The sequence below is a fragment of the Dendrobates tinctorius genome, unplaced genomic scaffold (genome assembly GCF_039654945.1).
Source record: "Dendrobates tinctorius isolate UK_male_01 unplaced genomic scaffold, ASM3965494v1 ptg000272l, whole genome shotgun sequence".
NCBI classification, from domain to species: domain Eukaryota; kingdom Metazoa; phylum Chordata; class Amphibia; order Anura; family Dendrobatidae; genus Dendrobates; species Dendrobates tinctorius.
Window position 1 is genome coordinate 12,659,184 of NW_027361939.1, and position 22,727 is coordinate 12,681,910.

At 42.0% G+C, this 22,727-nt stretch overlaps 25 non-coding genes across 25 annotated transcripts; 15 read left to right on the top strand and 10 right to left on the bottom strand.

Moving 5' to 3' along the window:
• Positions 1-185: 185 nt before the first annotated feature.
• TRNAM-CAU (transfer RNA methionine (anticodon CAU)) lies at positions 186-258 on the bottom strand. The gene has a single exon. It is a non-coding gene; the product is annotated as a tRNA-Met (tRNA).
• An 88-nt stretch (positions 259-346) lies between these two features.
• On the top strand, positions 347-418 carry TRNAE-UUC (transfer RNA glutamic acid (anticodon UUC)). The gene has a single exon. It is a non-coding gene; the product is annotated as a tRNA-Glu (tRNA).
• Positions 419-1,314: 896 nt separating this feature from the next.
• TRNAE-CUC (transfer RNA glutamic acid (anticodon CUC)) lies at positions 1,315-1,386 on the top strand. The gene has a single exon. It is a non-coding gene; the product is annotated as a tRNA-Glu (tRNA).
• A 965-nt stretch (positions 1,387-2,351) lies between these two features.
• On the bottom strand, positions 2,352-2,424 carry TRNAM-CAU (transfer RNA methionine (anticodon CAU)). Its single transcript has one exon. It is a non-coding gene; the product is annotated as a tRNA-Met (tRNA).
• A 1,053-nt stretch (positions 2,425-3,477) lies between these two features.
• TRNAE-CUC (transfer RNA glutamic acid (anticodon CUC)) lies at positions 3,478-3,549 on the top strand. Its single transcript has one exon. It is a non-coding gene; the product is annotated as a tRNA-Glu (tRNA).
• Positions 3,550-4,175: 626 nt separating this feature from the next.
• Positions 4,176-4,248, bottom strand: TRNAM-CAU (transfer RNA methionine (anticodon CAU)). The gene has a single exon. It is a non-coding gene; the product is annotated as a tRNA-Met (tRNA).
• An 88-nt stretch (positions 4,249-4,336) lies between these two features.
• On the top strand, positions 4,337-4,408 carry TRNAE-UUC (transfer RNA glutamic acid (anticodon UUC)). Its single transcript has one exon. It is a non-coding gene; the product is annotated as a tRNA-Glu (tRNA).
• An 896-nt stretch (positions 4,409-5,304) lies between these two features.
• TRNAE-CUC (transfer RNA glutamic acid (anticodon CUC)) lies at positions 5,305-5,376 on the top strand. Its single transcript has one exon. It is a non-coding gene; the product is annotated as a tRNA-Glu (tRNA).
• A 965-nt stretch (positions 5,377-6,341) lies between these two features.
• On the bottom strand, positions 6,342-6,414 carry TRNAM-CAU (transfer RNA methionine (anticodon CAU)). The gene has a single exon. It is a non-coding gene; the product is annotated as a tRNA-Met (tRNA).
• Positions 6,415-7,467: 1,053 nt separating this feature from the next.
• TRNAE-CUC (transfer RNA glutamic acid (anticodon CUC)) lies at positions 7,468-7,539 on the top strand. Its single transcript has one exon. It is a non-coding gene; the product is annotated as a tRNA-Glu (tRNA).
• Positions 7,540-8,504: 965 nt separating this feature from the next.
• On the bottom strand, positions 8,505-8,577 carry TRNAM-CAU (transfer RNA methionine (anticodon CAU)). The gene has a single exon. It is a non-coding gene; the product is annotated as a tRNA-Met (tRNA).
• Positions 8,578-9,630: 1,053 nt separating this feature from the next.
• Positions 9,631-9,702, top strand: TRNAE-CUC (transfer RNA glutamic acid (anticodon CUC)). Its single transcript has one exon. It is a non-coding gene; the product is annotated as a tRNA-Glu (tRNA).
• A 965-nt stretch (positions 9,703-10,667) lies between these two features.
• Positions 10,668-10,740, bottom strand: TRNAM-CAU (transfer RNA methionine (anticodon CAU)). Its single transcript has one exon. It is a non-coding gene; the product is annotated as a tRNA-Met (tRNA).
• Positions 10,741-11,793: 1,053 nt separating this feature from the next.
• On the top strand, positions 11,794-11,865 carry TRNAE-CUC (transfer RNA glutamic acid (anticodon CUC)). The gene has a single exon. It is a non-coding gene; the product is annotated as a tRNA-Glu (tRNA).
• A 965-nt stretch (positions 11,866-12,830) lies between these two features.
• On the bottom strand, positions 12,831-12,903 carry TRNAM-CAU (transfer RNA methionine (anticodon CAU)). Its single transcript has one exon. It is a non-coding gene; the product is annotated as a tRNA-Met (tRNA).
• Positions 12,904-13,960: 1,057 nt separating this feature from the next.
• Positions 13,961-14,032, top strand: TRNAE-CUC (transfer RNA glutamic acid (anticodon CUC)). Its single transcript has one exon. It is a non-coding gene; the product is annotated as a tRNA-Glu (tRNA).
• A 900-nt stretch (positions 14,033-14,932) lies between these two features.
• On the top strand, positions 14,933-15,004 carry TRNAE-CUC (transfer RNA glutamic acid (anticodon CUC)). The gene has a single exon. It is a non-coding gene; the product is annotated as a tRNA-Glu (tRNA).
• Positions 15,005-15,969: 965 nt separating this feature from the next.
• On the bottom strand, positions 15,970-16,042 carry TRNAM-CAU (transfer RNA methionine (anticodon CAU)). Its single transcript has one exon. It is a non-coding gene; the product is annotated as a tRNA-Met (tRNA).
• An 88-nt stretch (positions 16,043-16,130) lies between these two features.
• On the top strand, positions 16,131-16,202 carry TRNAE-UUC (transfer RNA glutamic acid (anticodon UUC)). The gene has a single exon. It is a non-coding gene; the product is annotated as a tRNA-Glu (tRNA).
• An 894-nt stretch (positions 16,203-17,096) lies between these two features.
• On the top strand, positions 17,097-17,168 carry TRNAE-CUC (transfer RNA glutamic acid (anticodon CUC)). The gene has a single exon. It is a non-coding gene; the product is annotated as a tRNA-Glu (tRNA).
• A 902-nt stretch (positions 17,169-18,070) lies between these two features.
• On the top strand, positions 18,071-18,142 carry TRNAE-CUC (transfer RNA glutamic acid (anticodon CUC)). The gene has a single exon. It is a non-coding gene; the product is annotated as a tRNA-Glu (tRNA).
• Positions 18,143-19,107: 965 nt separating this feature from the next.
• Positions 19,108-19,180, bottom strand: TRNAM-CAU (transfer RNA methionine (anticodon CAU)). Its single transcript has one exon. It is a non-coding gene; the product is annotated as a tRNA-Met (tRNA).
• A 1,056-nt stretch (positions 19,181-20,236) lies between these two features.
• TRNAE-CUC (transfer RNA glutamic acid (anticodon CUC)) lies at positions 20,237-20,308 on the top strand. Its single transcript has one exon. It is a non-coding gene; the product is annotated as a tRNA-Glu (tRNA).
• A 965-nt stretch (positions 20,309-21,273) lies between these two features.
• On the bottom strand, positions 21,274-21,346 carry TRNAM-CAU (transfer RNA methionine (anticodon CAU)). The gene has a single exon. It is a non-coding gene; the product is annotated as a tRNA-Met (tRNA).
• A 1,053-nt stretch (positions 21,347-22,399) lies between these two features.
• On the top strand, positions 22,400-22,471 carry TRNAE-CUC (transfer RNA glutamic acid (anticodon CUC)). The gene has a single exon. It is a non-coding gene; the product is annotated as a tRNA-Glu (tRNA).
• The last annotated feature ends 256 nt before the right edge of the window (positions 22,472-22,727 follow it).

The window sequence follows — 22,727 nt, forward strand, 5'->3', positions numbered from 1 at the left end:
GCTGTCAAAAAGCTCAAATCACTCTCATCTGCCTCTTTATACAGCAAACGGGTCAAGAGAAACAGCAACCCATGTGTCCCATCTGTCATTTGGGTTCACAAATCCTTACTTATCAGAAACGTGTTAGAACTGAAAGGGAAAGTTCTAAGATTTTGACAAAATCTCTTCGGAAAAGAGGAGCCTGCTGCCCCGTGTGAGGATCGAACTCACGACCTTCAGATTATGAGACTGACGCGCTACCTACTGCGCTAACGAGGCAAGATGCACGTGCCAATCTGCAGACGTTTCTTGTGCAAGCCCCCGAGCTGATTTTTTTCAATAGATACCTCAGTGTGTAGCTATCCATTCCCATATGGTCTAGCGGTTAGGATTCCTGGTTTTCACCCAGGCGGCCCGCGTTCGACTCCCGGTATGGGAAAGCACCTTTTACTGTACTACTGCCAACAATCAAAGACAGAAATGTATTTTCCAGACAATAATATTTCAGGTAGATTTTGTACTTTGCAGTCAAAAATGCTGAACATCAGGGTATTTGTGGCTCTTACTGACATTTAGCACAAGATTTCATTTTGTTTCATAGCTTAAACCATTCTCAACTACACCTTATTACTCCAAAGCGTCAAGGGACGCAACAATCCATGTGTTCTTTCTGTCACTAAGGCTCCTGTTTCCTTTCGAATCGGAAACGCTTCAGTGAGAAAGTTCTGAGTGGGTGATACAATATCCCAAGAAAAGGGGGGAGAATAGTTCCACGTGTGAGGAAAAAACCTCATGAACTTCAGATTACCAACTGACGTGCTAAGTACCATGCTCATGTGGCAACTTTTTTCTTTTGTGATGTAAAAGCTATTTAATCAAAGCAAAAACTTCTTTTTTTTTTTTTTTTTTTTTAATTTATCTTGCTGCTTAGTGTATAACTTGTCCCACGTGGAAAAGTGGATAGGACCTAGTATCCCTGGCCGACTGGTTTACTTCCTGCTATGGGAGTGACACTCCTTTGGAACTAGTACACACATTCAAAAGCTGCCCCATGCCTTGTACGTGGAAACAGTTTAGGAACTAAATTGGTTATGTTTTGGTACTGAATCGGAAAAATCTGTGGCCCTGTAGCCAAGATGGAGACAGAATCGATTGAGAAAACGAGGGACCAGTACCCCGTCTAAGAATCGAACGTTCATCTTTCAGCTTATGAGACTGATTTGCTTACAACTGTGTTAACGAGGCAAGCTGCGCAAATAGAACTGCAGAAGTTGCTTGTGCCAAGTAGAAAACTTATTTTTTTTCAGATTGTCACTGATAAGACAGCACAACTTTTCCCATATGGTCTAGCGGTTAGGATTCCTGGTTCTCACCCAGGTGGCCCGGGTTCAACTCCCGGTATGGGAATGTACTTTTCTGTACTGCCACCAACATTCAAAGACAAAGGTGTTTTTCAGACAAAAGTATTTCAGGTAGAATTTGCGTTAAGCTGTCGAAAATTCTGAACGCCATCTTTTGGTCCGTTCGTTGTGATGAACTTTGGCACAAGATTTAATTTGGTTTCATAGCTCAAATCAATCTCAACTAGCCCCTTTTACAGCAAACGTGTCAAGAGAATCAACAACCCATGTGTCCTGTCTGTCATTTGGGTTCGCAAATTCTTACTTATCAGAAACATTTTAAATCTGAAAGGGAAAGTTCTAATTTGGTGACAGAATCTCTTCAGAAAAGAGGAGACCGCTTCCCCGTGTGAGGATCGAACTCACGAACTTCAGAATATGAGACTGACGCGCTCGCTACTGACGGGTGTTTTTCAGACAAAAGTATTTCAGGTAGATTTTGCGCTTAGCTGTCAAACAGCTCAAATCACTCTCATCTGCCTCTTTATACAGCAAACGGGTCAAGAGAAACAGCAACCCATGTGTCCCATCTGTCATTTGGGTTCACAAATCCTTACTTATCAGAAACGTGTTAGAACTGAAAGGGAAAGTTCTAAGTTTTTGACAAAATCTCTTCGGAAAAGAGGAGCCTGCTGCCCCGTGTGAGGATCGAACTCACGACCTTGAGATTATGAGACTGACGCGGGTGTTTTTCAGACAAAAGTATTTCAGGTAGATTTTGCGCTTAGCTGTCAATCATTCTGAACACCAGCTTTTGGTTACATTCATTGTGACGACCTTTGGCACAAGATTTAATTTTTTGTCATAGCTCAAATCACTCTCATCTGCCTCTTTATACAGCAAACGGGTCAAGAGAACCAGCATCCCATGTGTCATTTGGGTTCACAAATCCTTACTTATCAGAAACGTGTTAGAAATGAAGGGGAAAGTTCTAAGTTTTTGACAATATCTCTTCGGAAAAGAGGAGCCCGCTGCCCCGTGTGAGTATCGAACTCACGACCTTCAGATTATGAGACTGACGCGCTACCTACTGCGCTAACGAGGCAAGATGCACGTGCCAATCTGCAGACGTTTCTTGTGCAAGCCCCCGAGCTGATTTTTTTCAATAGATACCTCAGTGTGTAGCTATCCATTCCCATATGGTCTAGCTGTTAGGATTCCTGGTTTTCACCCAGGCGGCCCGTGTTCGACTCCCGGTATGGGAACGCACCTTTTACTGTACTACTGCCAACAATCAAAGACAGAAATGTATTTTCCAGACAATAATATTTCAGGTAGATTTTGTACTTTGCAGTCAAAAATGCTGAACATCAGGGTATTTGTGGCTCTTACTGACCTTTAGCACAAGATTTCATTTTGTTTCATAGCTTAAACCATTCTCAACTACACCTTATTACTCCAAAGCGTCAAGGGACGCAACAATCCATGTGTTCTGTCTGTCACTAAGGCTCCTGTTTCCTTTCGAATCGGAAACGTTTCAGTGAGAAAGTTCTGAGTGGGTGACACAATATCCCAAGAAAAGGGAGGAGAATAGTTCCCCGTGTGAGGAAAAAACATCATGAACTTCAGATTACCAACTGACGTGCTAAGTACCATGCTCATGTGGCAACTTTTTTCTTTTGTGATGTAAAAGCTATTTAATCAAAGCAAAAACTTCTTTTTTTTTTTTTTTTTTAATTTATCTTGCTGCTTAGTGTATAACTTGTCCCACGTGGAAAAGTGGATAGGACCTAGTATCCCTGGTCGACTGGTTTACTTCCTGCTACGGGAGTGACACTCCTTTGGAACTAGTACACACATTCGAAAGCTGCCCCATGCCTTGTACGTGGAAACAGTTTAGGAACTAAATTGGTTATGTTTTGGTACTGAATCGGAAAAATCTGTGGCCCTGTAGCCAAGATGGAGACAGAATCGATTGAGAAAACGAGGGACCAGTACCCCGTCTAAGAATCGAACGTTCATCTTTCAGCTTATGAGACTGATTTGCTTACAACTGTGTTAACGAGGCAAGCTGCGCAAATAGAACTGCAGAAGTTGCTTGTGCCAAGTAGAAAACTTATTTTTTTTCAGATTGTCACTGATAAGACAGCACATCTTTTCCCATATGGTCTAGCGGTTAGGATTCCTGGTTCTCACCCAGGCGACCCGGGTTCAACTCCCGGTATGGGAATGTACTTTTCTGTACTGCCACCAACATTCAAAGACAAAGGTGTTTTTCAGACAAAAGTATTTCAGGTAGAATTTGCGTTAAGCTGTCGAAAATTCTGAACGCCATCTTTTGGTCCGTTCGTTGTGATGAACTTTGGCACAAGATTTAATTTGGTTTCATAGCTCAAATCAATCTCAACTAGCCCCTTTTAGAGCAAACGTGTCAAGAGAATCAACAACCCATGTGTCCTGTCTGTCATTTGGGTTCGCAAATTCTTACTTATCAGAAACATTTTAAATCTGAAAGGGAAAGTTCTAATTTGGTGACAGAATCTCTTCAGAAAAGAGGAGACCGCTTCCCCGTGTGAGGATCGAACTCACGAACTTCAGAATATGAGACTGACGCGCTCGCTACTGACGGGTGTTTTTCAGACAAAAGTATTTCAGGTAGATTTTGCGCTTAGCTGTCAAAAAGCTCAAATCACTCTCATCTGCCTCTTTATACAGCAAACGGGTCAAGAGAAACAGCAACCCATGTGTCCCATCTGTCATTTGGGTTCACAAATCCTTACTTATCAGAAACGTGTTAGAACTGAAAGGGAAAGTTCTAAGATTTTGACAAAATCTCTTCGGAAAAGAGGAGCCTGCTGCCCCGTGTGAGGATCGAACTCACGACCTTCAGATTATGAGACTGACGCGCTACCTACTGCGCTAACGAGGCAAGATGCACGTGCCAATCTGCAGACGTTTCTTGTGCAAGCCCCCGAGCTGATTTTTTTCAATAGATACCTCAGTGTGTAGCTATCCATTCCCATATGGTCTAGCGGTTAGGATTCCTGGTTTTCACCCAGGCGGCCCGCGTTCGACTCCCGGTATGGGAACGCACCTTTTACTGTACTACTGCCAACAATCAAAGACAGAAATGTATTTTCCAGACAATAATATTTCAGGTAGATTTTGTACTTTGCAGTCAAAAATGCTGAACATCAGGGTATTTGTGGCTCTTACTGACATTTAGCACAAGATTTCATTTTGTTTCATAGCTTAAACCATTCTCAACTACACCTTATTACTCCAAAGCGTCAAGGGACGCAACAATCCATGTGTTCTTTCTGTCACTAAGGCTCCTGTTTCCTTTCGAATCGGAAACGTTTCAGTGAGAAAGTTCTGAGTGGGTGACACAATATCCCAAGAAAAGGGGGGAGAATAGTTCCACGTGTGAGGAAAAAACCTCATGAACTTCAGATTACCAACTGACGTGCTAAGTACCATGCTCATGTGGCAACTTTTTTCTTTTGTGATGTAAAAGCTATTTAATCAAAGCAAAAACTTCTTTTTTTTTTTTTTTTTTTTTAATTTATCTTGCTGCTTAGTGTATAACTTGTCCCACGTGGAAAAGTGGATAGGACCTAGTATCCCTGGCCGACTGGTTTACTTCCTGCTATGGGAGTGACACTCCTTTGGAACTAGTACACACATTCAAAAGCTGCCCCATGCCTTGTACGTGGAAACAGTTTAGGAACTAAATTGGTTATGTTTTGGTACTGAATCGGAAAAATCTGTGGCCCTGTAGCCAAGATGGAGACAGAATCGATTGAGAAAACGAGGGACCAGTACCCCGTCTAAGAATCGAACGTTCATCTTTCAGCTTATGAGACTGATTTGCTTACAACTGTGTTAACGAGGCAACCTGCGCAAATAGAACTGCAGAAGTTGCTTGTGCCAAGTAGAAAACTTATTTTTTTTCAGATTGTCACTGATAAGACAGCACAACTTTTCCCATATGGTCTAGCGGTTAGGATTCCTGGTTCTCACCCAGGTGGCCCGGGTTCAACTCCCGGTATGGGAATGTACTTTTCTGTACTGCCACCAACATTCAAAGACAAAGGTGTTTTTCAGACAAAAGTATTTCAGGTAGAATTTGCGTTAAGCTGTCGAAAATTCTGAACGCCATCTTTTGGTCCGTTCGTTGTGATGAACTTTGGCACAAGATTTAATTTGGTTTCATAGCTCAAATCAATCTCAACTAGCCCCTTTTACAGCAAACGTGTCAAGAGAATCAACAACCCATGTGTCCTGTCTGTCATTTGGGTTCGCAAATTCTTACTTATCAGAAACATTTTAAATCTGAAAGGGAAAGTTCTAATTTGGTGACAGAATCTCTTCAGAAAAGAGGAGACCGCTTCCCCGTGTGAGGATCGAACTCACGAACTTCAGAATATGAGACTGACGCGCTCGCTACTGACGGGTGTTTTTCAGACAAAAGTATTTCAGGTAGATTTTGCGCTTAGCTGTCAAACAGCTCAAATCACTCTCATCTGCCTCTTTATACAGCAAACGGGTCAAGAGAAACAGCAACCCATGTGTCCCATCTGTCATTTGGGTTCACAAATCCTTACTTATCAGAAACGTGTTAGAACTGAAAGGGAAAGTTCTAAGTTTTTGACAAAATCTCTTCGGAAAAGAGGAGCCTGCTGCCCCGTGTGAGGATCGAACTCACGACCTTCAGATTATGAGACTGACGCGGGTGTTTTTCAGACAAAAGTATTTCAGGTAGATTTTGCGCTTAGCTGTCAATCATTCTGAACACCAGCTTTTGGTTACATTCATTGTGACGACCTTTGGCACAAGATTTAATTTTTTGTCATAGCTCAAATCACTCTCATCTGCCTCTTTATACAGCAAACGGGTCAAGAGAACCAGCATCCCATGTGTCATTTGGGTTCACAAATCCTTACTTATCAGAAACGTGTTAGAAATGAAGGGGAAAGTTCTAAGTTTTTGACAATATCTCTTCGGAAAAGAGGAGCCCGCTGCCCCGTGTGAGTATCGAACTCACGACCTTCAGATTATGAGACTGACGCGCTACCTACTGCGCTAACGAGGCAAGATGCACGTGCCAATCTGCAGACGTTTCTTGTGCAAGCCCCCGAGCTGATTTTTTTCAATAGATACCTCAGTGTGTAGCTATCCATTCCCATATGGTCTAGCTGTTAGGATTCCTGGTTTTCACCCAGGCGGCCCGTGTTCGACTCCCGGTATGGGAACGCACCTTTTACTGTACTACTGCCAACAATCAAAGACAGAAATGTATTTTCCAGACAATAATATTTCAGGTAGATTTTGTACTTTGCAGTCAAAAATGCTGAACATCAGGGTATTTGTGGCTCTTACTGACCTTTAGCACAAGATTTCATTTTGTTTCATAGCTTAAACCATTCTCAACTACACCTTATTACTCCAAAGCGTCAAGGGACGCAACAATCCATGTGTTCTGTCTGTCACTAAGGCTCCTGTTTCCTTTCGAATCGGAAACGTTTCAGTGAGAAAGTTCTGAGTGGGTGACACAATATCCCAAGAAAAGGGAGGAGAATAGTTCCCCGTGTGAGGAAAAAACATCATGAACTTCAGATTACCAACTGACGTGCTAAGTACCATGCTCATGTGGCAACTTTTTTCTTTTGTGATGTAAAAGCTATTTAATCAAAGCAAAAACTTCTTTTTTTTTTTTTTTTTTAATTTATCTTGCTGCTTAGTGTATAACTTGTCCCACGTGGAAAAGTGGATAGGACCTAGTATCCCTGGTCAACTGGTTTACTTCCTGCTACGGGAGTGACACTCCTTTGGAACTAGTACACACATTCGAAAGCTGCCCCATGCCTTGTACGTGGAAACAGTTTAGGAACTAAATTGGTTATGTTTTGGTACTGAATCGGAAAAATCTGTGGCCCTGTAGCCAAGATGGAGACAGAATCGATTGAGAAAACGAGGGACCAGTACCCCGTCTAAGAATCGAACGTTCATCTTTCAGCTTATGAGACTGATTTGCTTACAACTGTGTTAACGAGGCAAGCTGCGCAAATAGAACTGCAGAAGTTGCTTGTGCCAAGTAGAAAACTTATTTTTTTTCAGATTGTCACTGATAAGACAGCACATCTTTTCCCATATGGTCTAGCGGTTAGGATTCCTGGTTCTCACCCAGGCGACCCGGGTTCAACTCCCGGTATGGGAATGTACTTTTCTGTACTGCCACCAACATTCAAAGACAAAGGTGTTTTTCAGACAAAAGTATTTCAGGTAGAATTTGCGTTAAGCTGTCGAAAATTCTGAACGCCATCTTTTGGTCCGTTCGTTGTGATGAACTTTGGCACAAGATTTAATTTGGTTTCATAGCTCAAATCAATCTCAACTAGCCCCTTTTACAGCAAACGTGTCAAGAGAATCAACAACCCATGTGTCCTGTCTGTCATTTGGGTTCGCAAATTCTTACTTATCAGAAACATTTTAAATCTGAAAGGGAAAGTTCTAATTTGGTGACAGAATCTCTTCAGAAAAGAGGAGACCGCTTCCCCGTGTGAGGATCGAACTCACGAACTTCAGAATATGAGACTGACGCGCTCGCTACTGACGGGTGTTTTTCAGACAAAAGTATTTCAGGTAGATTTTGCGCTTAGCTGTCAAACAGCTCAAATCACTCTCATCTGCCTCTTTATACAGCAAACGGGTCAAGAGAAACAGCAACCCATGTGTCCCATCTGTCATTTGGGTTCACAAATCCTTACTTATCAGAAACGTGTTAGAACTGAAAGGGAAAGTTCTAAGTTTTTGACAAAATCTCTTCGGAAAAGAGGAGCCTGCTGCCCCGTGTGAGGATCGAACTCACGACCTTCAGATTATGAGACTGACGCGGGTGTTTTTCAGACAAAAGTATTTCAGGTAGATTTTGCGCTTAGCTGTCAATCATTCTGAACACCAGCTTTTGGTTACATTCATTGTGACGACCTTTGGCACAAGATTTAATTTTTTGTCATAGCTCAAATCACTCTCATCTGCCTCTTTATACAGCAAACGGGTCAAGAGAACCAGCATCCCATGTGTCATTTGGGTTCACAAATCCTTACTTATTAGAAACGTGTTAGAAATGAAGGGGAAAGTTCTAAGTTTTTGACAATATCTCTTCGGAAAAGAGGAGCCCGCTGCCCCGTGTGAGTATAGAACTCACGACCTTCAGATTATGAGACTGACGCGCTACCTACTGCGCTAACGAGGCAAGATGCACGTGCCAATCTGCAGACGTTTCTTGTGCAAGCCCCCGAGCTGATTTTTTTCAATAGATACCTCAGTGTGTAGCTATCCATTCCCATATGGTCTAGCTGTTAGGATTCCTGGTTTTCACCCAGGCGGCCCGTGTTCGACTCCCGGTATGGGAACGCACCTTTTACTGTACTACTGCCAACAATCAAAGACAGAAATGTATTTTCCAGACAATAATATTTCAGGTAGATTTTGTACTTTGCAGTCAAAAATGCTGAACATCAGGGTATTTGTGGCTCTTACTGACCTTTAGCACAAGATTTCATTTTGTTTCATAGCTTAAACCATTCTCAACTACACCTTATTACTCCAAAGCGTCAAGGGACGCAACAATCCATGTGTTCTGTCTGTCACTAAGGCTCCTGTTTCCTTTCGAATCGGAAACGTTTCAGTGAGAAAGTTCTGAGTGGGTGACACAATATCCCAAGAAAAGGGAGGAGAATAGTTCCCCGTGTGAGGAAAAAACATCATGAACTTCAGATTACCAACTGACGTGCTAAGTACCATGCTCATGTGGCAACTTTTTTCTTTTGTGATGTAAAAGCTATTTAATCAAAGCAAAAACTTCTTTTTTTTTTTTTTTTTTAATTTATCTTGCTGCTTAGTGTATAACTTGTCCCACGTGGAAAAGTGGATAGGACCTAGTATCCCTGGCCGACTGGTTTACTTCCTGCTATGGGAGTGACACTCCTTTGGAACTAGTACACACATTCAAAAGCTGCCCCATGCCTTGTACGTGGAAACAGTTTAGGAACTAAATTGGTTATGTTTTGGTACTGAATCGGAAAAATCTGTGGCCCTGTAGCCAAGATGGAGACAGAATCGATTGAGAAAACGAGGGACCAGTACCCCGTCTAAGAATCGAACGTTCATCTTTCAGCTAATGAGACTGATTTGCTTACAACTGTGTTAACGAGGCAAGCTGCGCAAATAGAACTGCAGAAGTTGCTTGTGCCAAGTAGAAAACTTATTTTTTTTCAGATTGTCACTGATAAGACAGCACAACTTTTCCCATATGGTCTAGCGGTTAGGATTCCTGGTTCTCACCCAGGTGGCCCGGGTTCAACTCCCGGTATGGGAATGTACTTTTCTGTACTGCCACCAACATTCAAAGACAAAGGTGTTTTTCAGACAAAAGTATTTCAGGTAGAATTTGCGTTAAGCTGTCGAAAATTCTCAACGCCATCTTTTGGTCCGTTCGTTGTGATGAACTTTGGCACAAGATTTAATTTGGTTTCATAGCTCAAATCAATCTCAACTAGCCCCTTTTACAGCAAACGTGTCAAGAGAATCAACAACCCATGTGTCCTGTCTGTCATTTGGGTTCGCAAATTCTTACTTATCAGAAACATTTTAAATCTGAAAGGGAAAGTTCTAATTTGGTGACAGAATCTCTTCAGAAAAGAGGAGACCGCTTCCCCGTGTGAGGATCGAACTCACGAACTTCAGAATATGAGACTGACGCGCTCGCTACTGACGGGTGTTTTTCAGACAAAAGTATTTCAGGTAGATTTTGCGCTTAGCTGTCAAACAGCTCAAATCACTCTCATCTGCCTCTTTATACAGCAAACGGGTCAAGAGAAACAGCAACCCATGTGTCCCATCTGTCATTTGGGTTCACAAATCCTTACTTATCAGAAACGTGTTAGAACTGAAAGGGAAAGTTCTAAGTTTTTGACAAAATCTCTTCGGAAAAGAGGAGCCTGCTGCCCCGTGTGAGGATCGAACTCACGACCTTCAGATTATGAGACTGACGCGGGTGTTTTTCAGACAAAAGTATTTCAGGTAGATTTTGCGCTTAGCTGTCAATCATTCTGAACACCAGCTTTTGGTTACATTCATTGTGACGACCTTTGGCACAAGATTTAATTTTTTGTCATAGCTCAAATCACTCTCATCTGCCTCTTTATACAGCAAACGGGTCAAGAGAACCAGCATCCCATGTGTCATTTGGGTTCACAAATCCTTACTTATCAGAAACGTGTTAGAAATGAAGGGGAAAGTTCTAAGTTTTTGACAATATCTCTTAGGAAAAGAGGAGCCCGCTGCCCCGTGTGAGTATCAAACTCACGACCTTCAGATTATGAGACTGACGCGCTACCTACTGCGCTAACGAGGCAAGATGCACGTGCCAATCTGCAGACGTTTCTTGTGCAAGCCCCCGAGCTGATTTTTTTCAATAGATACCTCAGTGTGTAGCTATCCATTCCCATATGGTCTAGCTGTTAGGATTCCTGGTTTTCACCCAGGCGGCCCGTGTTCGACTCCCGGTATGGGAACGCACCTTTTACTGTACTACTGCCAACAATCAAAGACAGAAATGTATTTTCCAGACAATAATATTTCAGGTAGATTTTGTACTTTGCAGTCAAAAATGCTGAACATCAGGGTATTTGTGGCTCTTACTGACCTTTAGCACAAGATTTCATTTTGTTTCATAGCTTAAACCATTCTCAACTACACCTTATTACTCCAAAGCGTCAAGGGACGCAACAATCCATGTGTTCTGTCTGTCACTAAGGCTCCTGTTTCCTTTCGAATCGGAAACGTTTCAGTGAGAAAGTTCTGAGTGGGTGACACAATATCCCAAGAAAAGGGAGGAGAATAGTTCCCCGTGTGAGGAAAAAACCTCATGAACTTCAGATTACCAACTGACGTGCTAAGTACCATGCTCATGTGGCAACTTTTTTCTTTTGTGATGTAAAAGCTATTTAATCAAAGCAAAAACTTCTTCTTTTTTTTTTTTTTTAATTTATCTTGCTGCTTAGTGTATAACTTGTCCCACGTGGAAAAGTGGATAGGACCTAGTATCCCTGGTCGACTGGTTTACTTCCTGCTACGGGAGTGACACTCCTTTGGAACTAGTACACACATTCGAAAGCTGCCCCGTGCCTTGTACGTGGAAACAGTTTAGGAACTAAATTGGTTATGTTTTGGTACTGAATCGGAAAAATCTGTGGCCCTGTAGCCAAGATGGAGACAGAATCGATTGAGAAAACGAGGGACCAGTACCCCGTCTAAGAATCGAACGTTCATCTTTCAGCTTATGAGACTGATTTGCTTACAACTGTGTTAACGAGGCAAGCTGCGCAAATAGAACTGCAGAAGTTGCTTGTGCCAAGTAGAAAACTTATTTTTTTTCAGATTGTCACTGATAAGACAGCACATCTTTTCCCATATGGTCTAGCGGTTAGGATTCCTGGTTCTCACCCAGGCGACCCGGGTTCAACTCCCGGTATGGGAATGTACTTTTCTGTACTGCCACCAACATTCAAAGACAAAGGTGTTTTTCAGACAAAAGTATTTCAGGTAGAATTTGCGTTAAGCTGTCGAAAATTCTGAACGCCATCTTTTGGTCCGTTCGTTGTGATGAACTTTGGCACAAGATTTAATTTGGTTTCATAGCTCAAATCAATCTCAACTAGCCCCTTTTACAGCAAACATGTCAAGAGAATCAACAACCCATGTGTCCTGTCTGTCATTTGGGTTCGCAAATTCTTACTTATCAGAAACATTTTAAATCTGAAAGGGAAAGTTCTAATTTGGTGACAGAATCTCTTCAGAAAAGAGGAGACCGCTTCCCCGTGTGAGGATCGAACTCACGAACTTCAGAATATGAGACTGACGCGCTCGCTACTGACGGGTGTTTTTCAGACAAAAGTATTTCAGGTAGATTTTGCGCTTAGCTGTCAAACAGCTCAAATCACTCTCATCTGCCTCTTTATACAGCAAACGGGTCAAGAGAAACAGCAACCCATGTGTCCCATCTGTCATTTGGGTTCACAAATCCTTACTTATCAGAAACGTGTTAGAACTGAAAGGGAAAGTTCTAAGTTTTTGACAAAATCTCTTCGGAAAAGAGGAGCCTGCTGCCCCGTGTGAGGATCGAACTCACGACCTTCAGATTATGAGACTGACGCGGGTGTTTTTCAGACAAAAGTATTTCAGGTAGATTTTGCGCTTAGCTGTCAATCATTCTGAACACCAGCTTTTGGTTACATTCATTGTGACGACCTTTGGCACAAGATTTAATTTTTTGTCATAGCTCAAATCACTCTCATCTGCCTCTTTATACAGCAAACGGGTCAAGAGAACCAGCATCCCATGTGTCATTTGGGTTCACAAATCCTTACTTATCAGAAACGTGTTAGAAATGAAGGGGAAAGTTATAAGTTTTTGACAATATCTCTTCGGAAAAGAGGAGCCCGCTGCCCCGTGTGAGTATCGAACTCACGACCTTCAGATTATGAGACTGACGCGCTACCTACTGCGCTAACGAGGCAAGATGCACGTGCCAATCTGCAGACGTTTCTTGTGCAAGCCCCCGAGCTGATTTTTTTCAATAGATACCTCAGTGTGTAGCTATCCATTCCCATATGGTCTAGCTGTTAGGATTCCTGGTTTTCACCCAGGCGGCCCGTGTTCGACTCCCGGTATGGGAACGCACCTTTTACTGTACTACTGCCAACAATCAAAGACAGAAATGTATTTTCCAGACAATAATATTTCAGGTAGATTTTGTACTTTGCAGTCAAAAATGCTGAACATCAGGGTATTTGTGGCTCTTACTGACCTTTAGCACAAGATTTCATTTTGTTTCATAGCTTAAACCATTCTCAACTACACCTTATTACTCCAAAGCGTCAAGGGACGCAACAATCCATGTGTTCTGTCTGTCACTAAGGCTCCTGTTTCCTTTCGAATCGGAAACGTTTCAGTGAGAAAGTTCTGAGTGGGTGACACAATATCCCAAGAAAAGGGAGGAGAATAGTTCCCCGTGTGAGGAAAAAACCTCATGAACTTCAGATTACCAACTGACGTGCTAAGTACCATGCTCATGTGGCAACTTTTTTCTTTTGTGATGTAAAAGCTATTTAATCAAAGCAAAAACTTCTTTTTTTTTTTTTTTTTTTTTTAATTTATCTTGCTGCTTAGTGTATGACTTGTCCCACGTGGAAAAGTGGATAGGACCTAGTATCCCTGGTCGACTGGTTTACTTCCTGCTATGGGAGTGACACTCCTTTGGAACTAGTACACACATTCAAAAGCTGCCCCATGCCTTGTACGTGGAAACAGTTTAGGAACTAAATTGGTTATGTTTTGGTACTGAATCGGAAAAATCTGTGGCCCTGTAGCCAAGATGGAGACAGAATCGATTGAGAAAACGAGGGACCAGTACCCCGTCTAAGAATCGAACGTTCATCTTTCAGCTTATGAGACTGATTTGCTTACAACTGTGTTAACGAGGCAAGCTGCGCAAATAGAACTGCAGAAGTTGCTTGTGCCAAGTAGAAAACTTATTTTTTTTCAGATTGTCACTGATAAGACAGCACATCTTTTCCCATATGGTCTAGCGGTTAGGATTCCTGGTTCTCACCCAGGCGGGCCGGGTTCAACTCCCGGTATGGGAACGCACCTTTTACTGTACTACTGCCAACAATCAAAGACAGAAATGTATTTTCCAGACAATAATATTTCAGGTAGATTTATTACTTTGCAGTGAAAAATGCTGAACATCAGGGTATTTGTGGCTCTTACTGACCTTTAGCACAAGATTTCATTTTGTTTCATAGCTTAAACCATTCTCAACTACACCTTATTACTCCAAAGCGTCAAGGGACGCAACAATCCATGTGTTCTTTCTGTCACTAAGGCTCCTGTTTCCTTTCGAATCGGAAACGTTTCATTGAGAAAGTTCTGAGTGGGTGACACAATATCCCAAGAAAAGGGGGGAGAATAGTTCCACGTGTGAGGAAAAAACCTCATGAACTTCAGATTACCAACTGACGTGCTAAGTACCATGCTCATGTGGCAACTTTTTTCTTTTGTGATGTAAAAGCTATTTAATCAAAGCAAAAACTTCTTTTTTTTTTTTTTTTTTTTTTTTTAATTTATCTTGCTGCTTAGTGTATAACTTGTCCCACGTGGAAAAGTGGATAGGACCTAGTATCCCTGGCCGACTGGTTTACTTCCTGCTATGGGAGTGACACTCCTTTGGAACTAGTACACACATTCAAAAGCTGCCCCATGCCTTGTACGTGGAAACAGTTTAGGAACTAAATTGGTTATGTTTTGGTACTGAATCGGAAAAATCTGTGGCCCTGTAGCCAAGATGGAGACAGAATCGATTGAGAAAACGAGGGACCAGTACCCCGTCTAAGAATCGAACGTTCATCTTTCAGCTTATGAGACTGATTTGCTTACAACTGTGTTAACGAGGCAAGCTGCGCAAATAGAACTGCAGAAGTTGCTTGTGCCAAGTAGAAAACTTATTTTTTTTCAGATTGTCACTGATAAGACAGCACAACTTTTCCCATATGGTCTAGCGGTTAGGATTCCTGGTTCTCACCCAGGTGGCCCGGGTTCAACTCCCGGTATGGGAATGTACTTTTCTGTACTGCCACCAACATTCAAAGACAAAGGTGTTTTTCAGACAAAAGTATTTCAGGTAGAATTTGCGTTAAGCTGTCGAAAATTCTGAACGCCATCTTTTGGTCCGTTCGTTGTGATGAACTTTGGCACAAGATTTAATTTGGTTTCATAGCTCAAATCAATCTCAACTAGCCCCTTTTACAGCAAACGTGTCAAGAGAATCAACAACCCATGTGTCCTGTCTGTCATTTGGGTTCGCAAATTCTTACTTATCAGAAACATTTTAAATCTGAAAGGGAAAGTTCTAATTTGGTGACAGAATCTCTTCAGAAAAGAGGAGACCGCTTCCCCGTGTGAGGATCGAACTCACGAACTTCAGAATATGAGACTGACGCGCTCGCTACTGACGGGTGTTTTTCAGACAAAAGTATTTCAGGTAGATTTTGCGCTTAGCTGTCAAACAGCTCAAATCACTCTCATCTGCCTCTTTATACAGCAAACGGGTCAAGAGAAACAGCAACCCATGTGTCCCATCTGTCATTTGGGTTCACAAATCCTTACTTATCAGAAACGTGTTAGAACTGAAAGGGAAAGTTCTAAGTTTTTGACAAAATCTCTTCGGAAAAGAGGAGCCTGCTGCCCCGTGTGAGGATCGAACTCACGACCTTCAGATTATGAGACTGACGCGGGTGTTTTTCAGACAAAAGTATTTCAGGTAGATTTTGCGCTTAGCTGTCAATCATTCTGAACACCAGCTTTTGGTTACATTCATTGTGACGACCTTTGGCACAAGATTTAATTTTTTGTCATAGCTCAAATCACTCTCATCTGCCTCTTTATACAGCAAACGGGTCAAGAGAACCAGCATCCCATGTGTCATTTGGGTTCACAAATCCTTACTTATCAGAAACGTGTTAGAAATGAAGGGGAAAGTTCTAAGTTTTTGACAATATCTCTTCGGAAAAGAGGAGCCCGCTGCCCCGTGTGAGTATCGAACTCACGACCTTCAGATTATGAGACTGACGCGCTACCTACTGCGCTAACGAGGCAAGATGCACGTGCCAATCTGCAGACGTTTCTTGTGCAAGCCCCCGAGCTGATTTTTTTCAATAGATACCTCAGTGTGTAGCTATCCATTCCCATATGGTCTAGCGGTTAGGATTCCTGGTTTTCACCCAGGCGGCCCGTGTTCGACTCCCGGTATGGGAACGCACCTTTTACTGTACTACTGCCAACAATCAAAGACAGAAATGTATTTTCCAGACAATAATATTTCAGGTAGATTTTGTACTTTGCAGTCAAAAATGCTGAACATCAGGGTATTTGTGGCTCTTACTGACCTTTAGCACAAGATTTCATTTTGTTTCATAGCTTAAACCATTCTCAACTACACCTTATTACTCCAAAGCGTCAAGGGACGAAACAATCCATGTGTTCTTTCTGTCACTAAGGCTCCTGTTTCCTTTCGAATCGGAAACGTTTCAGTGAGAAAGTTCTGAGTGGGTGACACAATATCCCAAGAAAAGGGGGGAGAATAGTTCCACGTGTGAGGAAAAAACCTCATGAACTTCAGATTACCAACTGACGTGCTAAGTACCATGCTCATGTGGCAACTTTTTTCTTTTGTGATGTAAAAGCTATTTAATCAAAGCAAAAACTTTTTTTTTTTTTTTTTTTTTTAATTTATCTTGCTGCTTAGTGTATAACTTGTCCCACGTGGAAAAGTGGATAGGACCTAGTATCCCTGGTCGACTGGTTTACTTCCTGCTATGGGAGTGACACTCCTTTGGAACTAGTACACACATTCAAAAGCTGCCCCATGCCTTGTACGTGGAAACAGTTTAGGAACTAAATTGGTTATGTTTTGGTACTGAATCGGAAAAATCTGTGGCCCTGTAGCCAAGATGGAGACAGAATCGATTGAGAAAACGAGGGACCAGTACCCCGTCTAAGAATCGAACGTTCATCTTTCAGCTTATGAGACTGATTTGCTTACAACTGTGTTAACGAGGCAAGCTGCGCAAATAGAACTGCAGAAGTTGCTTGTGCCAAGTAGAAAACTTATTTTTTTTCAGATTGTCACTGATAAGACAGCACATCTTTTCCCATATGGTCTAGCGGTTAGGATTCCTGGTTCTCACCCAGGCGGGCCGGGTTCAACTCCCGGTATGGGAACGCACCTTTTACTGTACTACTGCCAACAATCAAAGACAGAAATGTATTTTCCAGACAATAATATTTCAGGTAGATTTATTACTTTGCAGTGAAAAATGCTGAACATCAGGGTATTTGTGGCTCTTACTGACCTTTAGCACAAGATTTCATTTTGTTTCATAGCTTAAACCATTCTCAACTACACCTTATTACTCCAAAGCGTCAAGGGACGCAACAATCCATGTGTTCTTTCTGTCACTAAGGCTCCTGTTTCCTTTCGAATCGGAAACGTTTCATTGAGAAAGTTCTGAGTGGGTGACACAATATCCCAAGAAAAGGGGGGAGAATAGTTCCACGTGTGAGGAAAAAACCTCATGAACTTCAGATTACCAACTGACGTGCTAAGTACCATGCTCATGTGGCAACTTTTTTCTTTTGTGATGTAAAAGCTATTTAATCAAAGCAAAAACTTCTTTTTTTTTTTTTTTTTTTTTTTTTTTAATTTATCTTGCTGCTTAGTGTATAACTTGTCCCACGTGGAAAAGTGGATAGGACCTAGTATCCCTGGCCGACTGGTTTACTTCCTGCTATGGGAGTGACACTCCTTTGGAACTAGTACACACATTCAAAAGCTGCCCCATGCCTTGTACGTGGAAACAGTTTAGGAACTAAATTGGTTATGTTTTGGTACTGAATCGGAAAAATCTGTGGCCCTGTAGCCAAGATGGAGACAGAATCGATTGAGAAAACGAGGGACCAGTACCCCGTCTAAGAATCGAACGTTCATCTTTCAGCTTATGAGACTGATTTGCTTACAACTGTGTTAACGAGGCAAGCTGCGCAAATAGAACTGCAGAAGTTGCTTGTGCCAAGTAGAAAACTTATTTTTTTTCAGATTGTCACTGATAAGACAGCACAACTTTTCCCATATGGTCTAGCGGTTAGGATTCCTGGTTCTCACCCAGGTGTCCCGGGTTCAACTCCCGGTATGGGAATGTACTTTTCTGTACTGCCACCAACATTCAAAGACAAAGGTGTTTTTCAGACAAAAGTATTTCAGGTAGAATTTGCGTTAAGCTGTCGAAAATTCTGAACGCCATCTTTTGGTCCGTTCGTTGTGATGAACTTTGGCACAAGATTTAATTTGGTTTCATAGCTCAAATCAATCTCAACTAGCCCCTTTTACAGCAAACGTGTCAAGAGAATCAACAACCCATGTGTCCTGTCTGTCATTTGGGTTCGCAAATTCTTACTTATCAGAAACATTTTAAATCTGAAAGGGAAAGTTCTAATTTGGTGACAGAATCTCTTCAGAAAAGAGGAGACCATTTCCCCGTGTGAGGATCGAACTCACGAACTTCAGAATATGAGACTGACGCGCTCGCTACTGACGGGTGTTTTTCAGACAAAAGTATTTCAGGTAGATTTTGCGCTTAGCTGTCAAACAGCTCAAATCACTCTCATCTGCCTCTTTATACAGCAAACGGGTCAAGAGAAACAGCAACCCATGTGTCCCATCTGTCATTTGGGTTCACAAATCCTTACTTATCAGAAACGTGTTAGAACTGAAAGGGAAAGTTCTAAGTTTTTGACAAAATCTCTTCGGAAAAGAGGAGCCTGCTGCCCCGTGTGAGGATCGAACTCACGACCTTCAGATTATGAGACTGACGCGGGTGTTTTTCAGACAAAAGTATTTCAGGTAGATTTTGCGCTTAGCTGTCAATCATTCTGAACACCAGCTTTTGGTTACATTCATTGTGACGACCTTTGGCACAAGATTTAATTTTTTGTCATAGCTCAAATCACTCTCATCTGCCTCTTTATACAGCAAACGGGTCAAGAGAACCAGCATCCCATGTGTCATTTGGGTTCACAAATCCTTACTTATCAGAAACGTGTTAGAAATGAAGGGGAAAGTTCTAAGTTTTTGACAATATCTCTTCGGAAAAGAGGAGCCCGCTGCCCCGTGTGAGTATCGAACTCACGACCTTCAGATTATGAGACTGACGCGCTACCTACTGCGCTAACGAGGCAAGATGCACGTGCCAATCTGCAGACGTTTCTTGTGCAAGCCCCCGAGCTGATTTTTTTCAATAGATACCTCAGTGTGTAGCTATCCATTCCCATATGGTCTAGCTGTTAGGATTCCTGGTTTTCACCCAGGCGGCCCGTGTTCGACTCCCGGTATGGGAACGCACCTTTTACTGTACTACTGCCAACAATCAAAGACAGAAATGTATTTTCCAGACAATAATATTTCAGGTAGATTTTGTACTTTGCAGTCAAAAATGCTGAACATCAGGGTATTTGTGGCTCTTACTGACCTTTAGCACAAGATTTCATTTTGTTTCATAGCTTAAACCATTCTCAACTACACCTTATTACTCCAAAGCGTCAAGGGACGCAACAATCCATGTGTTCTTTCTGTCACTAAGGCTCCTGTTTCCTTTCGAATCGGAAACGTTTCATTGAGAAAGTTCTGAGTGGGTGACACAATATCCCAAGAAAAGGGGGGAGAATAGTTCCACGTGTGAGGAAAAAACCTCATGAACTTCAGATTACCAACTGACGTGCTAAGTACCATGCTCATGTGGCAACTTTTTTCTTTTGTGATGTAAAAGCTATTTAATCAAAGCAAAAACTTCTTTTTTTTTTTTTTTTTTTTAAATTTATCTTGCTGCTTAGTGTATAACTTGTCCCACGTGGAAAAGTGGATAGGACCTAGTATCCCTGGCCGACTGGTTTACTTCCTGCTATGGGAGTGACACTCCTTTGGAACTAGTACACACATTCAAAAGCTGCCCCATGCCTTGTACGTGGAAACAGTTTAGGAACTAAATTGGTTATGTTTTGGTACTGAATCGGAAAAATCTGTGGCCCTGTAGCCAAGATGGAGACAGAATCGATTGAGAAAACGAGGGACCAGTACCCCGTCTAAGAATCGAACGTTCATCTTTCAGCTTATGAGACTGATTTGCTTACAACTGTGTTAACGAGGCAAGCTGCGCAAATAGAACTGCAGAAGTTGCTTGTGCCAAGTAGAAAACTTATTTTTTTTCAGATTGTCACTGATAAGACAGCACAACTTTTCCCATATGGTCTAGCGGTTAGGATTCCTGGTTCTCACCCAGGTGGCCCGGGTTCAACTCCCGGTATGGGAATGTACTTTTCTGTACTGCCACCAACATTCAAAGACAAAGGTGTTTTTCAGACAAAAGTATTTCAGGTAGAATTTGCGTTAAGCTGTCGAAAATTCTGAACGCCATCTTTTGGTCCGTTCGTTGTGATGAACTTTGGCACAAGATTTAATTTGGTTTCATAGCTCAAATCAATCTCAACTAGCCCCTTTTACAGCAAACGTGTCAAGAGAATCAACAACCCATGTGTCCTGTCTGTCATTTGGGTTCGCAAATTCTTACTTATCAGAAACATTTTAAATCTGAAAGGGAAAGTTCTAATTTGGTGACAGAATCTCTTCAGAAAAGAGGAGACCGCTTCCCCGTGTGAGGATCGAACTCACGAACTTCAGAATATGAGACTGACGCGCTCGCTACTGACGGGTGTTTTTCAGACAAAAGTATTTCAGGTAGATTTTGCGCTTAGCTGTCAAACAGCTCAAATCACTCTCATCTGCCTCTTTATACAGCAAACGGGTCAAGAGAAACAGCAACCCATGTGTCCCATCTGTCATTTGGGTTCACAAATCCTTACTTATCAGAAACGTGTTAGAACTGAAAGGGAAAGTTCTAAGTTTTTGACAAAATCTCTTCGGAAAAGAGGAGCCTGCTGCCCCGTGTGAGGATCGAACTCACGACCTTCAGATTATGAGACTGACGCGGGTGTTTTTCAGACAAAAGTATTTCAGGTAGATTTTGCGCTTAGCTGTCAATCATTCTGAACACCAGCTTTTGGTTACATTCATTGTGACGACCTTTGGCACAAGATTTAATTTTTTGTCATAGCTCAAATCACTCTCATCTGCCTCTTTATACAGCAAACGGGTCAAGAGAACCAGCATCCCATGTGTCATTTGGGTTCACAAATCCTTACTTATCAGAAACGTGTTAGAAATGAAGGGGAAAGTTCTAAGTTTTTGACAATATCTCTTCGGAAAAGAGGAGCCCGCTGCCCCGTGTGAGTATCGAACTCACGACCTTCAGATTATGAGACTGACGCGCTACCTACTGCGCTAACGAGGCAAGATGCACGTGCCAATCTGCAGACGTTTCTTGTGCAAGCCCCCGAGCTGATTTTTTTCAATAGATACCTCAGTGTGTAGCTATCCATTCCCATATGGTCTAGCTGTTAGGATTCCTGGTTTTCACCCAGGCGGCCCGTGTTCGACTCCCGGTATGGGAACGCACCTTTTACTGTACTACTGCCAACAATCAAAGACAGAAATGTATTTTCCAGACAATAATATTTCAGGTAGATTTTGTACTTTGCAGTCAAAAATGCTGAACATCAGGGTATTTGTGGCTCTTACTGACCTTTAGCACAAGATTTCATTTTGTTTCATAGCTTAAACCATTCTCAACTACACCTTATTACTCCAAAGCGTCAAGGGACGCAACAATCCATGTGTTCTGTCTGTCACTAAGGCTCCTGTTTCCTTTCGAATCGGAAACGTTTCAGTGAGAAAGTTCTGAGTGGGTGACACAATATCCCAAGAAAAGGGAGGAGAATAGTTCCCCGTGTGAGGAAAAAACATCATGAACTTCAGATTACCAACTGACGTGCTAAGTACCATGCTCATGTGGCAACTTTTTTCTTTTGTGATGTAAAAGCTATTTAATCAAAGCAAAAACTTCTTTTTTTTTTTTTTTTTTAATTTATCTTGCTGCTTAGTGTATAACTTGTCCCACGTGGAAAAGTGGATAGGACCTAGTATCCCTGGTCGACTGGTTTACTTCCTGCTATGGGAGTGACACTCCTTTGGAACTAGTACACACATTCGAAAGCTGCCCCGTGCCTTGTACGTGGAAACAGTTTAGGAACTAAATTGGTTATGTTTTGGTACTGAATCGGAAAAATCTGTGGCCCTGTAGCCAAGATGGAGACAGAATCGATTGAGAAAACGAGGGACCAGTACCCCGTCTAACAATCGAACGTTCATCTTTCAGCTTATGAGACTGATTTGCTTACAACTGTGTTAACGAGGCAAGCTGCGCAAATAGAACTGCAGAAGTTGCTTGTGCCAAGTAGAAAACTTATTTTTTTTCAGATTGTCACTGATAAGACAGCACATCTTTTCCCATATGGTCTAGCGGTTAGGATTCCTGGTTCTCACCCAGGCGACCCGGGTTCAACTCCCGGTATGGGAATGTACTTTTCTGTACTGCCACCAACATTCAAAGACAAAGGTGTTTTTCAGACAAAAGTATTTCAGGTAGAATTTGCGTTAAGCTGTCGAAAATTCTGAACGCCATCTTTTGGTCCGTTCGTTGTGATGAACTTTGGCACAAGATTTAATTTGGTTTCATAGCTCAAATCAATCTCAACTAGCCCCTTTTAGAGCAAACGTGTCAAGAGAATCAACAACCCATGTGTCCTGTCTGTCATTTGGGTTCGCAAATTCTT